At 36.1% G+C, this 16138-nt stretch overlaps 1 long non-coding RNA gene across 1 annotated transcript in view; it reads right to left on the bottom strand.

Annotated features, from left to right (window-relative positions):
• The window catches only part of LOC117197810 (uncharacterized), a 95322-nt gene extending 80758 nt beyond the window's left edge, over positions 1 to 14564 (bottom strand). The window contains exon 1 of the long non-coding RNA XR_007472574.1: positions 14378 to 14564. This is a non-coding gene — a long non-coding RNA (uncharacterized LOC117197810). The remainder of the gene's footprint in view (positions 1 to 14377) is intronic.
• Positions 14565 to 16138: the final 1574 nt, after the last annotated feature.

Genomic DNA, 16138 nt, shown 5'->3' with positions numbered 1-16138 from the left:
AACCCTAGTATGCATCCTTCCACACCTTTCCTCGTGATCATAGAAGTACACATCCACACTCACAAACACAAGTATCTAGGTTTGAGGGACTAAATTACACAACTCATTTTCACATTGTAGTCTCTACATCTACCATTTCACACTCACACATGGAAATCTCACCAAGAAAGTGAATAAAGATCTATGTATTTTTTTATTTCTTCTTTGATTTCTTCAGTGGTCTCTTGGTTATTTAGTAGCGCACTGTTTAGCCTCCACGTATTTGTGTTTTTTACATTTTTTTTCCTGTAACTGATTTCCAATCTCATAGCATTGTGGTCAGAAAAGATGCTTGATATGATTTCAATTCTCTTAAATTTTCTGAGGCTTGATTTGTAACCTAAGATGTGATCTATCTTAGAGAACGTTCCTGGGGCACTTGAGAAGAAAATGTATTCTGCCACTTTCAGGTGGAATGTTCTATAAGTATCAATTAAATCTATCTGGTCTATTGTATCATTTAAAGTCCCCTACTATTATTGTGTTACTGTCAATTTCTCCTTTCATGGTTGTCAGCATTTGACTTATGTATTGAGGTGCTCCTATGTTAGGTGCATAAACATTTATAATTGTTATATCTTCTTGGATTGATCCCTTGATCATTATGTAGTGTCCCTCCTTACCTCTTGTAACAGTCTTTATTTTAAAGTCTATTTTATCTGATATGAGTATTGCTTCTCCATCTTTCTTTTGATTTCCATTTGCATGGAATATCTTTTTCTATCCCTTCACTTTCAGTCTGTATGTGTCCCTAGGTCTGAAGTGGGTCTCTTGTAGACAGCATATATATGGGTCTTGTTTTTGTATCCATTCAGCCAGTCTGTGTCTTTTGGTTGGGGCACTTAATCCATTTACATTCAAGGTTATGATCGATATGCATGTTCCTATTACCATTTTCTCAACTGTTTTGGGTTTGTTTTTGTGGGTCTTTTCCTTCTCTTGTGTTTCCTGCCTAGAGAAGTTTCTTTAGCATTTGTTGTAAAGCTGGTTTGGTGGTGCTGAATTCTCTTAGCTTTTGCTCGTCTGAAAAGCTTTTGATTTCTCCATGGAATCTGAATGAGATCCTTGATGGGTAGAGTAATCTTGGTTGTAGGTTTTTCTCTTTCACCATTTTAAGTATATCCTGCCACTCCCTTCTGGCCTGCAGAGTTCCTGCTGAAAAATCAGCTGATAACCATATGGGGATTCCGTTGTATGTTATTTTTTGTTTTTGCCTTGCTGCTTTTAATATTTTTTCTTTGAATTTAATTTTTGTTAGTTTGATTAATATGTGTCTTGGTGTGTTTTTCCTAGGGTTTAGCCTGTATGGGACTCTCTGTGCTTCCTGGAATTGGGTGACTATTTCCTTTCCCATGTTAGGGAAGTTTTCGACTATAATCTCTTCAAATATTTTCTCAGACCCTTTCTTCTTCTCTTCTCCTTCTGGGGCCCCAATAATTCAAATGTTGGTGCATTTAGTGTTGCCCCAGGGGTCTCTGAGATTGTCTTCAATTTTTTTCATTCTTTTTTCTTTATTCAAAAACACGATGACCCAAAACCTATGGGTTGCAGCAAAAGCAGTGCTAAGAGGGAACTTTATAGTAATTCAATCTCACCTCAAGAAACAAGAAAAATCTCAAATAAACAATCTAACCCTACACTTAAAACAACTAGAGAAAGAAGAACAAAGAAAACCCAAAGTCAGTAGGAAGAAAGAAATCATAAAGATCAGAGCGGAAATAAATGAAATAGAAATGAAGAAAACAACAGCAAAGATCAATAAAACTAAAAGCTGGTTCTTCGAGAAGATAAACAAAATTGATAAACCATTAGCCAGACTCATCAAGAAAGAGGAAGAGGACACAAATCAATAAAATTAGAAATGAAAAAGGAGAAATCACAACTGACACCACAGAAATACAAAGGACTATAAGAGACTACTACAAATAACTATATGCCAATAAAATGGACAACCATGAAGAAATGGACAAATTCTTGGAAACGTACAATTTTCCAAGACTGAACCAGGAAGAATTAGAAAATATAAACAGACCTATCACAAGTAATGAAATTGAAACCGTAATTAAAAATCTTCCAACAAACAAAAGTCCAGAACCAGATGGCTTCACAGGTGAATTCTATCAAACATTTAGAGAAGAGCTAACAATGATCCTTCTCAAACTGTTCCAAAAATTTTCAGAGGGAAAAACATTCCCAAATTCATTCTATGAAGCCACCATCACCCTGATACCAAAATCAGAAAAAGATATCACAAAAAAAGAAAATTATAGACCAATATCACTGATGAACATAGACGCAAAAATCTTGAACAAAATACTAGCAAACAGAATCCAACAACACATTAAAAGGATCATAAACCACGATCAAGTGGGATTTATCTCAGGGATGTAAGGATTCTTCAATATACGCAAATAAATCAATGTGATACACCACATTAACAAATTAAGGGGAAAAAATATATGATCATCTATAGATGCAGAAAAAGCTTTTGACAAAATTCAACGCCCATTTATGATAAAAACTCACCAGAAAATAGGCATAGAGGGAACCTACCTCAACATAATAAAGGTCATATATGACAAACCCACAACAAACATCACACTCAAGTGTGAAAAACTGAAAGCATTTCCACTGAGATCAGGAACAAGACAAGGATGTCCACTCTCGCCACTCTTATTCAACATAGTTTTGGAAGTTCTAGCCACAGCAATCAGAGAAGAAAAAGAAATAAAAGGAATAAAAATTGGAAAAGAAGAAGTAAAACCATCACTGTTTGTGGATGACATGATACTATACATAGAAAATCCTAAAGATGCCACCGGAAAACTAACAGAACTATTCAATGAATTTGGTAAGGCTGCAGGGTACAAAATTAATGCACAGAAATCTCTGGCATTCCTATACACCAACAATGAAAAGATCAGAAAGAGAAATTAAGGAAACAATCCCATTCACCACTGCAACAAAAAGAATAAAATACCTAGGAATAAACCTGCCTAAGGAGGCGAAAGACTTGTACTCACAAAACTATAAAGCACTGATGAAAGAAATCAAAGATGACATAAACAGATGGAGAAATATACCAAGTTCTTGGATTGGAAGAATCAATATTGTGAAAATGACTATACTAGCCAAAGCAATCTACAGATTCAATGCAATCCCTATCAAACTACCAGTGCCATTCTTCACAGAATTAGAACAAAAAATTTTACAATTCATATGGAAACACAAAAGATCCCGAATACGCAAAGCAATCTTGAGGAAGAAAAACGGAGCTGGAGGAATCAGGCTCCCCGACGTCAAACTATATCACAAAGCTACAGTAATCAAGACAGTATGGTACCGACACAAAAACAGAAATATAGATCAATGGTACAGGATAGAATGCCCAAAGATAAACCCACGCACATATTGTCACCTAATTTACAACAAAGGAGGCAAGAACATACAATGGAGAAAAGAGAGCCTCTTCAATAAGTGATGCTGGGAAAACTGGACAGCTACATGTAAAAGAATGAAACTAGAACACTACCTAACACCATCCACAAAAATAAACCCCAAATGGATTAAAGACTTAAATGTAAGACCAGACACTATAAAATTCTTAGAAGCAGACATAGGAAAAACACTCTTTGACATAAACCACAGCAAGATCTTTTTTGACCCACCTCCTAGAGTAATGGAAATAAAAACAAACAAAAAAAAACAAATGGGACTTAATTAAACTCAAAAGCTTTTGCACAGCAAAGGAAACCATAAACAAGACTAAAAGACAACCCTCAGAATGGAAGAAAATATTTACAAATGAGACATTGGACAAAGGATTAATCTCCAAAATATACAAACAGCTCATGGAGCTCAATATCAAAAACACAAACAATCCAATGAAAAAACGGGCAGGGGCTTCCCTGGTGGTGCAGTGGTTGAGAGTCCGCCTGCCGATGAAGGGGACATGGGTTTGTGCCCCAGTCTAGGAAGATCCCGCATGCCACGGAGTGGCTAGGCCCGTGAGCCATGGCCACTGAGCCTGCGCGTCCGGAGCCTGTGTTCCACAACCAGAGAGGCCACAACAGTGAGAGGCCTGTGTACCGCAAAAAAAAAAAAAAAAAAAAAAAAAAAAAAAAGGGCGGAAGACCTAAATAGACATTTCACCAAGGAAGACATACAGGTGGCCAAGAGGCACATGAAAAGATGCTCAGCATCACTAATTATCAGAGAAATGCAAATCAAAACTACAATGAGGTATCACCTCAAGCCAGTCAGAATGGCCATTATCAAAAAATCTAGAAACAATAAATGCTGGAAAGGGTGTGGTGAAAAGGGAACCCTCCTACACTGTTGGTGGGAATGTAAATTGATACAGCCACTATGGAGAACACTATGGAGGTTCCTTAAAAAGCTAAAAATAGAACTACCATATGACCCAGTAATCCCACTACTGGGCATAAACCCTGAGAAAACTGTAATTCAAAAAGAGGCATGTACCACAATGTTCATTGCAGCACTATTTACAATAGCCAGGACATGGAAGCAACCTAAATATCCATCGACAGATGAATGGATAAAGAAGATGTGGCACATATATACAATGGAATATTACTCAGTCATAAAAAGAAATGAAATTGAGTTATTTGTAGTGAGGTGGATGGACCTAGAGTCTATCATACAGAGTGAAGTCAGAAAGAGAAAAATACCATATGCTAATGCGTATATATGAAATCTAAAAAAAGAAAAAAGAAAAGTGGTACTGATGAACCTAGTTGCAGGGCAGGAATAAAGACGTAGATATAGAGAATGGACTTGAGGAAACTAACACAGCATTGTGAACCAATTATACTCCAATGAAGATCTATTAAAAAAAAAAGATCTAACTCATTCTTTTGGTCACACATATATATTTGATGCTTTAATGTTAAATTCAACCTCATCTAATATCACCACTCTCATTTTTGTTGGCCTTTGGTCTCTCTTGTCCATCCTCTATTTCCAAACTTTACCATTTCAAGTGTGTTTCATTAAATTGAATGTATCTGTTTTCTTTTTTTAAAAATCCAATCTCTCAGTGTTTATCTTTTAATAAGAGAATTTGCCAAGTCATATTGAATGTGACAATTTACATACTTTACTCCTTACATCTTTGTTTGCTCATTTATTTTTAATTTGTTTTTGCTTACTTATTCTTTCTTCATGCTTTTGCTGTTTTGCTGGTTATTCCCTCTTTCCCCTGTATTTAATTTGAAAATCTGTACTTTGTCAGGCTGCCAGTATTTACCTTTTTTCCAACACTCATAATCAAACTCTTATTTATCTCTTTTTATATGAACCAAAATAATAACTATTTCTCCCAAATGAAATGAGCTTTTTCTCCACTGTTTTCTTTCCTTTCCCCAACAAGACCACTATAAAGGCTTTTCTTTCTCCACTGCTTGGTGGTGAGTTCTGTAGAATGCTTCCCCATTCTTTATTCCACTCCACCAACACCTAAATTCCAAGTTTTTAGGCAAATATTTGGTAAACTGCAGCTTCCCTTTCCATATGTCCCTTCTGCTTTAACAATTTGTATTTACCACTTAAATTTTACATTTCTTGTTACATTATCACTATTCATTTACATACATTTAATAAAATTTACATATATTTATGTCCACTTACACACATTTTAAAGTTTATTGCTTGCCATTCTTTCTTCTCTTTATATTCACCATGTTGAGAATTCCTCTGATTCAGGGTTTTTTACAAGTATCTTTCCCATTTGGGGTGTGTGCTTGACACGTTCTCTGAATCCTCACATATCCACAAATCTTTCCTATGCCTTAGGGAATGAATTACATCAACATTCTCAGCCTGAAGCCCTTTCCTCCCAGTAGCCTATAGCAGTTAGTCCACCATCCTCTTGCTTCCAGAATTCCAGTATCATTTTTCTTCCATTGTAAATAGTCTATTTTTTTTTTCAACCAGGAAACTTGCAAGATTTTCTCTTTGTATCTTCCACCTTATCAAACATTTTCTTGGACTATTCTTCACATTTTCTAGCCTTTTTCTATTGTCTTTTACATTTTCCTGAATTCTTCTAATGACTTAGTCAAAACCTTGCTAAACTAAAAAATTTTCAATTTTGAATTGCTTTACTTAACCCTACCCTCTTTCAGCTGTTGCCACATTCTCTCTATTCTCTCCTCCCTACACTTCTTAAATGAGAGATATGCAATGAATTTTTGCACATTCATTCACTCTCCAGTATGTGTTTGGTGTGTGTCACGAGCATTTTTAGATGCTGGGAATATAATAATGCATTTTAAAAAGACAAAAATACTTGCCCTTATTGAACTTGTTTTCATTGTCTCATTTTTCATTCATTCTTCTACCCACAGAAATCTGCTTTCCCCCCTTCTCCCCCATCCCCCTGTCCCCACTCTATCCAAGGCTGCTCTAGCAAAGATCAGGAATGAACTGTAATAGCCAGACCTATGTCTACCTCAGTAATCTGTGACATTTGACACTTTTCTCAATGTCTTCTTGATTGTGACAATGCGACTATATCTGTCAGAACGACTTTCATTGCAAATAAAGAAGAACTAAACTAAAATTGGCCTAAAAAACAATTTACAAGGTAATATAACCCAAATTTTCAGTTACATCAGGTTTTAGAGCTGATTTGATTAGGCAGTTCATCAAGAACCTGGTTTCTTTCCTTGTATTCTGCTTCTCTGGTGTCAGTTTCATCCTATGCTGTAATAGTTCCAGTCTTCATATTAATAGGCCACAACTCTCAGAAGGAGGAGCTTACCTTTCAGGAGATCTTTTCCCCCCAAAATCTCCAGCAAATTTCCCATCATGTCTAATTAAATTTAATTGGGTCTCTGCCCCTTCCTAAAGTAATCCTTCTTACCCTAGAAATGTTCCGATTGTCTTAGGCTTGGGGTATTTGAACCCATCATTGTGGCAGTGGTATAGGATTACTCTGAATAGCTGTATAAACCAGGCCTCATCCCTGGAGCTGGGTTTGACTCAGCTTTTGAGGACACATATATATCAGCAGCATAATGGAAAAATCTGTGGATACCCGAACAAAAATCTGGTACTGTTAGGAAGGGGAAAGAGGCGGTATTATTGCTCAGCTGACCACAGACAAAGGCCAATCAGCTTCCCCCTGGACTGTGAATTAAATTTTGTGGCTTTCTAGAATTTCACGTACAGCAATTTTGGGTATTTTCATCTGCTACTTCATGGCTTTAACTACCAACTCTATGATAGGCACTCTCAAATTTATGTCTGAAGTCTCAGCTTCTTTCCTGGCATCTAAATTTGTATTTCTAGCTACAGGATAACTATCTTGGCTCATTAGTATTTCAAACTTAACCTGTCCGATACCTGCATAGACATCACAGTAATCCAAAATAGAAATCTCACAATAATCTTTCACAATCATCACTTTTGCTTGTTAATACTTTCTCCAAAATTGGGGAGCTTCTTGCTATCCGCACCAAATATTTGGATCTTCTTTACCAATGTGCACCTTGCTTAGGTGAATACTAGTCACTTAACACACATGAGAGATTTGTCAAGGAGAAATTTAACATTTCAACTTTGCTCCTGACTACATCTTTTGTCGGAAAACTCTATTCACTTTTATAATATCAAGTCAACGTGGTAATCCAGCTTAGTAGCATGGAAAGGTTAATGTCGTTACCCTTTGTTCTTAGGCCTTCCTTGGAGTCTTGACCGGAACTAAGTAATTGAAAATACCTTACTTTTTCATGTCTTTGTAGCACTGTCTGTTCTGCCTGCCTGGAATTTTCTTTTCTCCTTGGGCTCCTGCATGAAGTCTTCTCTGACTCACCCCCAAAGCTCTGACAGAGTTACTGACTCTGTCTTTCCAAATCTCTTACACAGACTTAATCCTCTAGTATATAAATTATCTACTATTGTCATAATTATTCAGTTTTATGAGTATCTCCATAGCAGATAGCAATGTCCTTGTTAGGTATGTAAAGATGCAATAAATGTGTGTAAGAATGGAATGAGGGAAGAAGGAATGTGCTGTAGTAATAAACAATAATCTACACAGTGACCTTAGAGTATTTTCTTCAATTTTTAGTAGATAAATTTTATATGAACAGAAGAGAATAATTTGAGGATGAAAACAAGGATCTGAATTTAAATTCTTCTATTAATTACAATATGTACTAGAGCCCCTGGCCCAGCAAATTCTCTTTTCTCTCCAGGTCCAACATCAATAATTTACAAATGTGGATAATTCTAATCAGTCAAAATTTTTTGGCTGGCTTTGGAACATTATGGGATATGCAGTTCAGTGAAAATGTTATGACTCAAATGAAGCATGTTACATTGGAAATGTGTATAAGGTTTCACATGCTGCAGTACAGACCTACATAGGCACTAAGTGAGAAGCAAAAATCACAACAGAATAGCAGATATCTTTCCTGCCCTATTTAACAAACACGACTTTTTCTCGTGTCTTGGAGATGGAGCTCTTGTTTCACTTCTTTACTGCCGATCAATCAGCTGGAGAAGACATCTGCAATTGTAGTCCCTCCATAAAGACATAAGTCCTGGCAGCAACAGCCAACACTCATCTAAAAGCTCCATCCTAAATTACCTTTGTCAGACTGTACAGAAAGTAAAAGGCACACTTCAGTCTCATTTGATTAAATCAGAGAATGTACCAGCTAACCAAAGAATGGAAAGTCCTTTCCATTTACATGCTCCATTAACTGCACTTCACCGGGAAAATAAATCTCAGTGCAATTCTTTACTTCTGCTCCTCTAATTGCTACTTACAAATTCTTTTCTCGAAATCATGCTATCTCTCATATATCAGGAAGCCAAAGCATTTGCAGCTGAGTCCCTGGCTCTAATTTAACATGATATGCCACTATTAATGCCAAAGGCAAATAATGTACTAAGTTACCATGGGAACCAGGGCATGAAAAGATGAAAGCCCTCCCAGACACAAGATGGGTGGGACTTCTGTGGAGACCTCTGCCCCACCAACACTAGGGGCCATGTCATTTTGGCAAAACTCCTCAGACCCAGCCCATTCCCACTCCCAGAGATGTGTGCATCTATCCTTCCTCCCTCGAAACTTAACATGTAATTGGTCCATACCTCCAAAGAAGAAAAATTACGGGACAATCACTCACATTACAAACAGATTCTTCATTGTACACTCACTTTCAGAAGCATAAGACTAAATATTAAAAGACCAACTTGCAAAAGAGATCAACTGAAAGGCATTACTACCATTAAAATAGTATATTTCATTTTACATAAGCACTCACTCATCTCAAAGTTCTGTAAATTGTATAGTATCCTTTTATCTTCCAATTCTTATGTATACATAGAAGATAGATACTTTCAAGGTTGAATAAGGAGGGGACATTGTTAAAAAGCAATTAGAAATAAAAACCAAATATCTCTATAGTTATAAATCAATGGGAATAAATTATCCCATTTTCCAAAACATTAATTCACACAATGCTTCAGTGATAAGACTTGTTTCTAGTGATGTAAAACTACTTCAGCACACGCATCCGTGTCTGTGCCCCCTACACACAAGAAAAGAGCTTCCATACAACATTTCTTTGTTAGCCTCCTCACTTGTATCTTATTTGCTCTGCTTTAGCCTCATGCAAACAGAAATTTTCAATTATAAGGAAAGAAATCATTGAATTTCCACCATAAGGAAAACATTTCTCTAGAGAAAGAGACAATGAAAATGCAAGGCATGGTACTAACATGATAATATATAATTTCACTGGAGAAAAGTCAACTCACTTGAATGATGGTATTGAATGATGTCATTCATTTATTTTCCTACAAAGTTTTCTCCATTTTATTCAGAAACTGATTTAAAGAACTGAGCTGAAGTAAGCAACCACATTCTCTTTTGTTACAGTTCTATAAAACTTAAAGCTGAAATTGGTGCACAAATGCAATGCTGGTTACCAGAGTAGACAAATCTTTGCCACACATGTTCATTTCATTGGGATTCAAATTATTGCTAACAGCCTTAGGTTCATTAAATTCAAAACATATTTTATGGAATATTTTGGCCCTCCAAATTTTAAAGCCATGTGTGTTTTATTGAAAATTTTAATTCAGAAGAGTTTGATTCCATTTGAAATCATTAAGATTTAAGTGAACTTCTTGATGATGACCAGTAAGGTCAGATAAACCTACAGTATAATATTGAGTTTGATGATTGGCAGTTAATGAGAGGCCAGAGTTAGAATTAGTGTTCTGTTGCAGGAGTGGAAGCAGTTGTCGACATATATCAAGAAGCTAGCCATGAAACTTTGGAGGGTCAGAGTGGATCAGAGGATACAGATGTATTGCAAAGAGTCTTCAAACAATTTGGCACACCTATCTTGCCTTTTTAGTAGGCTAAATACATAATGCCTCTCACATACATCTTTTCTAGTTGTGTGTGTATACACACCATTATATTAATAAAATACAAATGTATTGAATAGGGTAGTTTTTTCAAATTCTTTTAAGTAAGTCACTTTTTTACACAACTGTTCAAGCATTAGGTGATCCATGAAGAGAGCAGATGATATTACATTAGAATTAAGACTACTACTAATAATAAAATTTATTGAACACTTTCCATGTGCCAAACACCTTGCTAAAGATCACCCCAAAATCATCCCATTTGATCCTTAAAACAACTCTATGAGGTTAACATATGCCATACCTCATACCTTTGCCAAGGTCACATATACACTTTCTATTTATCCTTTGTAAAGCCTTTTAGAAAAGAATGTAAGAGAGTAGGCTTTACTAAGAGACTTTTGTCTCAGTTTCATCACCTCAAAGAGTAGTCATCCTAGACAATACAGGAAGAAGGAAATGCTATCTATTTGTGCCAGGGTCAAGATCAGATAGTCTGGAAGTGTGTATACTTGACAGATAGCCATATAGTTTAGGTTCTGTACACTATACCAAGCTCAATCTAGCTAAACAAAAAAATACAAGAGATAAGACTCTTGTTTGCAGCAATGTTATATATTGTATTACCATTCAAAACTGCTCCTCTGTGGGAGGATTATATATCCCCATTCTGTTGACAATAGGTTTAGCCATGTGACTTGCTTTGCACAATGAAATGTGAACAGAATGTGACACATATCACTTCTTAGCAGAAGCTTTCAGATCCAGCACATGAATCATGTTTCTAGTTTTCCCTCTATTATGAGCCCAGCAATGCCCCGATAGGAACTTCTCCATCAGCCTAGGTTCAAGATTGAAGACAACAGATGGCAAAGCCCCAGCCAGCCCATGGTGAACATGTACATGTGAATGAGAGCTCTACTTTTATGGTTTAAAGCCCCTACGTTTGGGAGGTCATTTGTTACTGCACATTAACTTTGTCTACCCCTACAGATACAAACAATGTAGACAGTGATTAAGAGGATGAGATCAGCAAACTGCCTGGCCTCAAATCACAATCCCATCACTATTATTCATGCTATTGAAATTCAGTTCCAAAAATCTGACCTTTGAATAAGCCAAAGTGAATGTATAACAAATTAAATTTGGTCCCTTGAATACTCTCACTGACTAATATGGAAAAAACAAGTGGGATAATTTACAATTGGTTTACATTAAGCAAAACAGATTACAAAGCTCATACATCTTAAAGGTTTTTTAAAAGTTTCTCCAATATATAACCATGTTTTAAATTTCAAACAATAAGTGACTTTGGTGCCCTAATTCCTTCCAATAACACTTATCTAGTATTTGTTCAATATTTGAATTGTATATCTATCTTTCTCCCTTTCCATTATTGAAATAATATAACATTAAGACTTCTCTATTTCTGATCTTCTTTATACTTTGGAGCCCCATACTCAAACTAATGGTATGTGGTTTTCTAATGTCATTTTGGCATAGTTGATAATTCATTCCCTATCACTGTTTATCATACTTATAAGTTTTGGCAAGGAAAAAATAGAGCATTTGTTAAGGTAATTACACCTTACATGCTTTCAAAATGGTTTGGAGTTGCTTACAGAAATATAGATACTGAAGCAGGGCCAAAAAGGCAAATGAGGGCAAAGGAGAATAAAGGCAGGCCTGTTAGATGGATTTGATACATAAAATGGAATCCAACAGGAGCTTACATGCTTATTAAAAAGCTTTGCAAATTCAACTTTGAGATTCCTAGTGCCCAAAGAGAGAAACATAATCACTTAGATACATAATGACCCCAAAATCTTAAAAAGTAGTGACTCAAGAGAAACACAACTTTTCATGTCATGGAAATCTGTCAGACATTTCCTCTGCAGGTCAACATTAAAAAGAAAATGTGAGAAAGCATCCTTAACAATGTCCTTATCAATCCCTACAAACAAACAGTGAAAATGTAAGAAATTTCCCACTCTGCATTCTATTAAGACTTGAATTTCATCCTTATGACTTAAGGAAATATCCAATCCAAGATGTTCTTCCAAGTTAAGTTATTTATTTACACTAAACATATGTAGCCATTTAGTCTATGTCAAGTTCTTTATGTATAATATTCTATGTGGCATTTTTGAACAAAGTTAAAGGCTGAAACATTGGTCATTGTTTTAGATACTCTGTGGGGTGTGTGCAACAATTTACTTAGACCAAAATGTTGGAAAAACATTCTGGTTTATCTGCAAAAGAATTTTGAGCAAACAAGATTAAATTCTTTTCAATTCAAGATCTTACTCTTTTATTCAATTCAATTCAAGCTCATATTCCTCTAGTCAATCCAACAGTCTCTACATCCCTTGCCATCAACTTTTTCTCCATTGTCATCTCCAATTCCACAGTTATTTTTTTATTTTGATTTTCTGAAACCATTCTTATTCTTTCTATAGCTACCATCACTGGCTGGGTACCCCACTTAAGGTGATGACCACATAAAACTATCCAATGACTATAACTCATTACAGATGTCCTCTATTTTTGTTCATATAGAAACTATACAATAATATTGCCATTGGCACTCCTTTAGAGTGTCTTGCTCTCTATGGAATTTTCTGACCTTGCTTATCTTCCTACATAGATGTCAATTATTTTCAGAGTAAAGTTATGCCTTGTGGAAGAACATCAACAAAGCAGTCTAGAAAAAGGGGGAAAGGACAATCAGCAAAATGAATGGATTTGAGTACCTCTTTGAAATCTCAGACTCAAATTTGGGAAAGGGGTTTTTAGAAGCCATCTAATGAACTGACATAAAAGATCTTCACTTAGATTTATAATTGGTTCTGCTCTTCATTTCTAAATATATAAGGATTTGTAAAATACTTCATTTTGGAAATTTGATATTGAGACATGTGGTTCATATTCTTAATGGTTTGTTTGCCCCAGAGAAGGTTAGTTAATCTCCTGTACATCCATTTCCTCATCTTTAAAATATAGATTATAATAAGGCCTATCTCATGGGGTTGTTGTGAGGGTTACATGGGTTAAAATTCCTGGAACACTCAGAGCCATGCTTGGCACATTGAACACTATAAAGTGGCTGCCATGATTATTATTCTTTTAAAAATTAATTTTAAAATGTTTTCAAAATGTTACTGTTCCCTCTATTTTTCCTCATTAACTATTCAATATCATAAAATGATAGAAATGGGCACCATGAAAATTGAAACATATTTTAAATTTTTTAGATGAGTGTCAAATTCTACCTCATTAGGAAGAAATGAAGCTACAAGTTGTCCTTTCCTTGAACACACTGTTTGAATCAGCAGACACCATGACATTTCAATCAGTGATAATTCAAGAAAGATTTGTTTTTGCTAACATCTCTTCATGAATTAGTGCTTTTTGTTAAAGGCCTAAATAAAGCCAACTCCAGTTTTAGATTTGCTTTAATTCAAAGACCCTCACTCTCTATTCAGCTTGTCCCTAAAGGCCCTGTTCACCCATCCTTAGATTGGCAGCAGGTTACAATGAAGAGAGCACTGGTCTGGAAATCAAAAACTTATCCTCAACTGGCTGTGTCACTTGCTGGTTCTTTATATTTAAACAACACATTTTGCCTTATTTGAACTTAGTCTCCTACAGGAGCTGAATGGAGATGATCCCTTATAATTATAAAGTTCTATAATTCTCAGAAGCTTTTCATGTTATCTACATATGTTGGACAATGTGACATTAACTCCTCCAGAGTTATACATCTATACAGACTTGTACAGAAAATAAATTCTCCCCATCTAGATCATTCATATAGTACCCAGATTTTTGTGCTTCCTAGAAAGAACAGAAAATAGTTCATATTTAAAGCTATTTAATACTTAAATAATTAGAATATCCTTAACAGCATTGAAACTCTCACCTCTTTCTTTCCACAGAGATAACGCATAGATTTGACTGTTCTTTTTATGTTTGCAACGTTGTCCAGTTTCTGGCTGCTGCTTCTTGTTAGCTGGTCACAAATACAAGCAAGACAGTCATTGCCAACATTTGCTTCTCAAAATAGAACTTCCCAAATATAGCTTCTTCGCTCTCTTGTATACAAACATGTGGCTGTCTTCTGGAATTCTCACTTGTAAAACCAAATGCCAAGAAGCCATTGGCTTGAGTTTACTCCCAAGAGCCCTAGTATCTAAGAGGTACGACCAATCATTGTATTCGCAACTAGAACCATATACTGCACATTCTTGGACATACCACTGGTGTCACAAAAGGTAGGAGTCCTGTGGTCATCTCTCCTTTGCTGACTTGTCTGTTTTCTTTCCCCTCGCCCAGAAAGAAAACAGACAAGTCAGCAAAGGAGAGATGACCACAGGACTTCCAGGGGTAGGGACTGGGGGAGGCAGAAGACAAAGCAGAATCTCTGAAGGATCTCATGAAATGTCCTGGAGCCAGGCCCACAGAGAAAGAGAGTCTAGGCTAAGAAAGTAGAGTTTGAGTAGTAGGCAGACAGAAGGAGAGAGGGCTTAATCAACAGGCACCATTGAGAGGCAGAGACCCGAGGCAGCAATGTTGGAGGAACAGCACCAGGAGGGAAAGTAGAGTCTGAGATTCCTCGTCGGAACCATAACTGGGATTAGAGGTCGGACGTATCAGGAATGTCCCACCCTCCCACCTACCTGCCCAACAGTAGAGGCAAAAGTAAACTCTCCTTGGAGGAAAGTTTCCTAAAATAGGCCCACGGGTCTCGCACAGATGGAAAGCATGCATGAACTTACAAATAAAGTTCACCAAACACACAGAAAAACAAGCCACAATGTGTGAGAATCAGCAGACAAGAAACAAAGGTTTAAATGGAAAGAACTGTAGATATTGTAACTGTTTGACATAACAGAAAATAGCTATGTATGAAATTTATAAAATTTATAAAAGAAAAATGCAATTACAAAGATAAATATACAGTAAAACTATGAGAAATAAGCAGATAGAATTGAAGAGATTATAATTTACAGGTATAAAAAATATAATTGAAATTATATATGTTAGATTAAAAAGCTCAATCAATGTCAATAAATAGATTAGGGAACGAATAACAGGAAACACAGAAGTCAGGGAATGGGGCTGCACGTTCCACCCTCTAATTATACTTTGGTCTTTCTGGTGACTAGCACCCACCCTGAAGCTATCCAAGGGCCACTGGACATCTTATTAACATACAAAAGACACTCATTAATCTGGAGACTAAGGGCTTTAGGAATTCTATGCCAGGAGCCAGGGACAAAGACCAAATAATTTATATTTTTATTTTGTAATGTTTTCTTTTAAGCTAATGTTGTCTTTTAGTGGATTTATATTTATGTGATTATGTTTCACACCTTGAAAGTAGAACCTTCAGTCTTTTGACACTTAACAACCAAGAGTATAATTTTTTCATGGCATTGACTGAATTAATAAAAATGAATCTTTTATTTGGTATTGATACACTTAATTTGTATATTGGGACCTACAAAATGGAGGCAGACCCAGTCACCCAGCCCACATCACAAATCTAAACTTAAGCCATCCTGCACTTATGGAAATGCCTCACTATCAAGGAAGGTGAACACCAGTCAGAATCTTCCAACTCAGCTTTAGCTAGCTTACCCTACCCCAGAAAATAGAACTACCTAGCCTTTAAGGAGAT

This window comes from Orcinus orca, chromosome 17, assembly GCF_937001465.1.
Source record: "Orcinus orca chromosome 17, mOrcOrc1.1, whole genome shotgun sequence".
In the NCBI taxonomy this organism is placed as follows: Eukaryota; Metazoa; Chordata; class Mammalia; order Artiodactyla; family Delphinidae; genus Orcinus; species Orcinus orca.
Note: the sequence above shows the minus strand (reverse complement) of the source record. Positions and strands in the feature narration are given on the sequence as shown.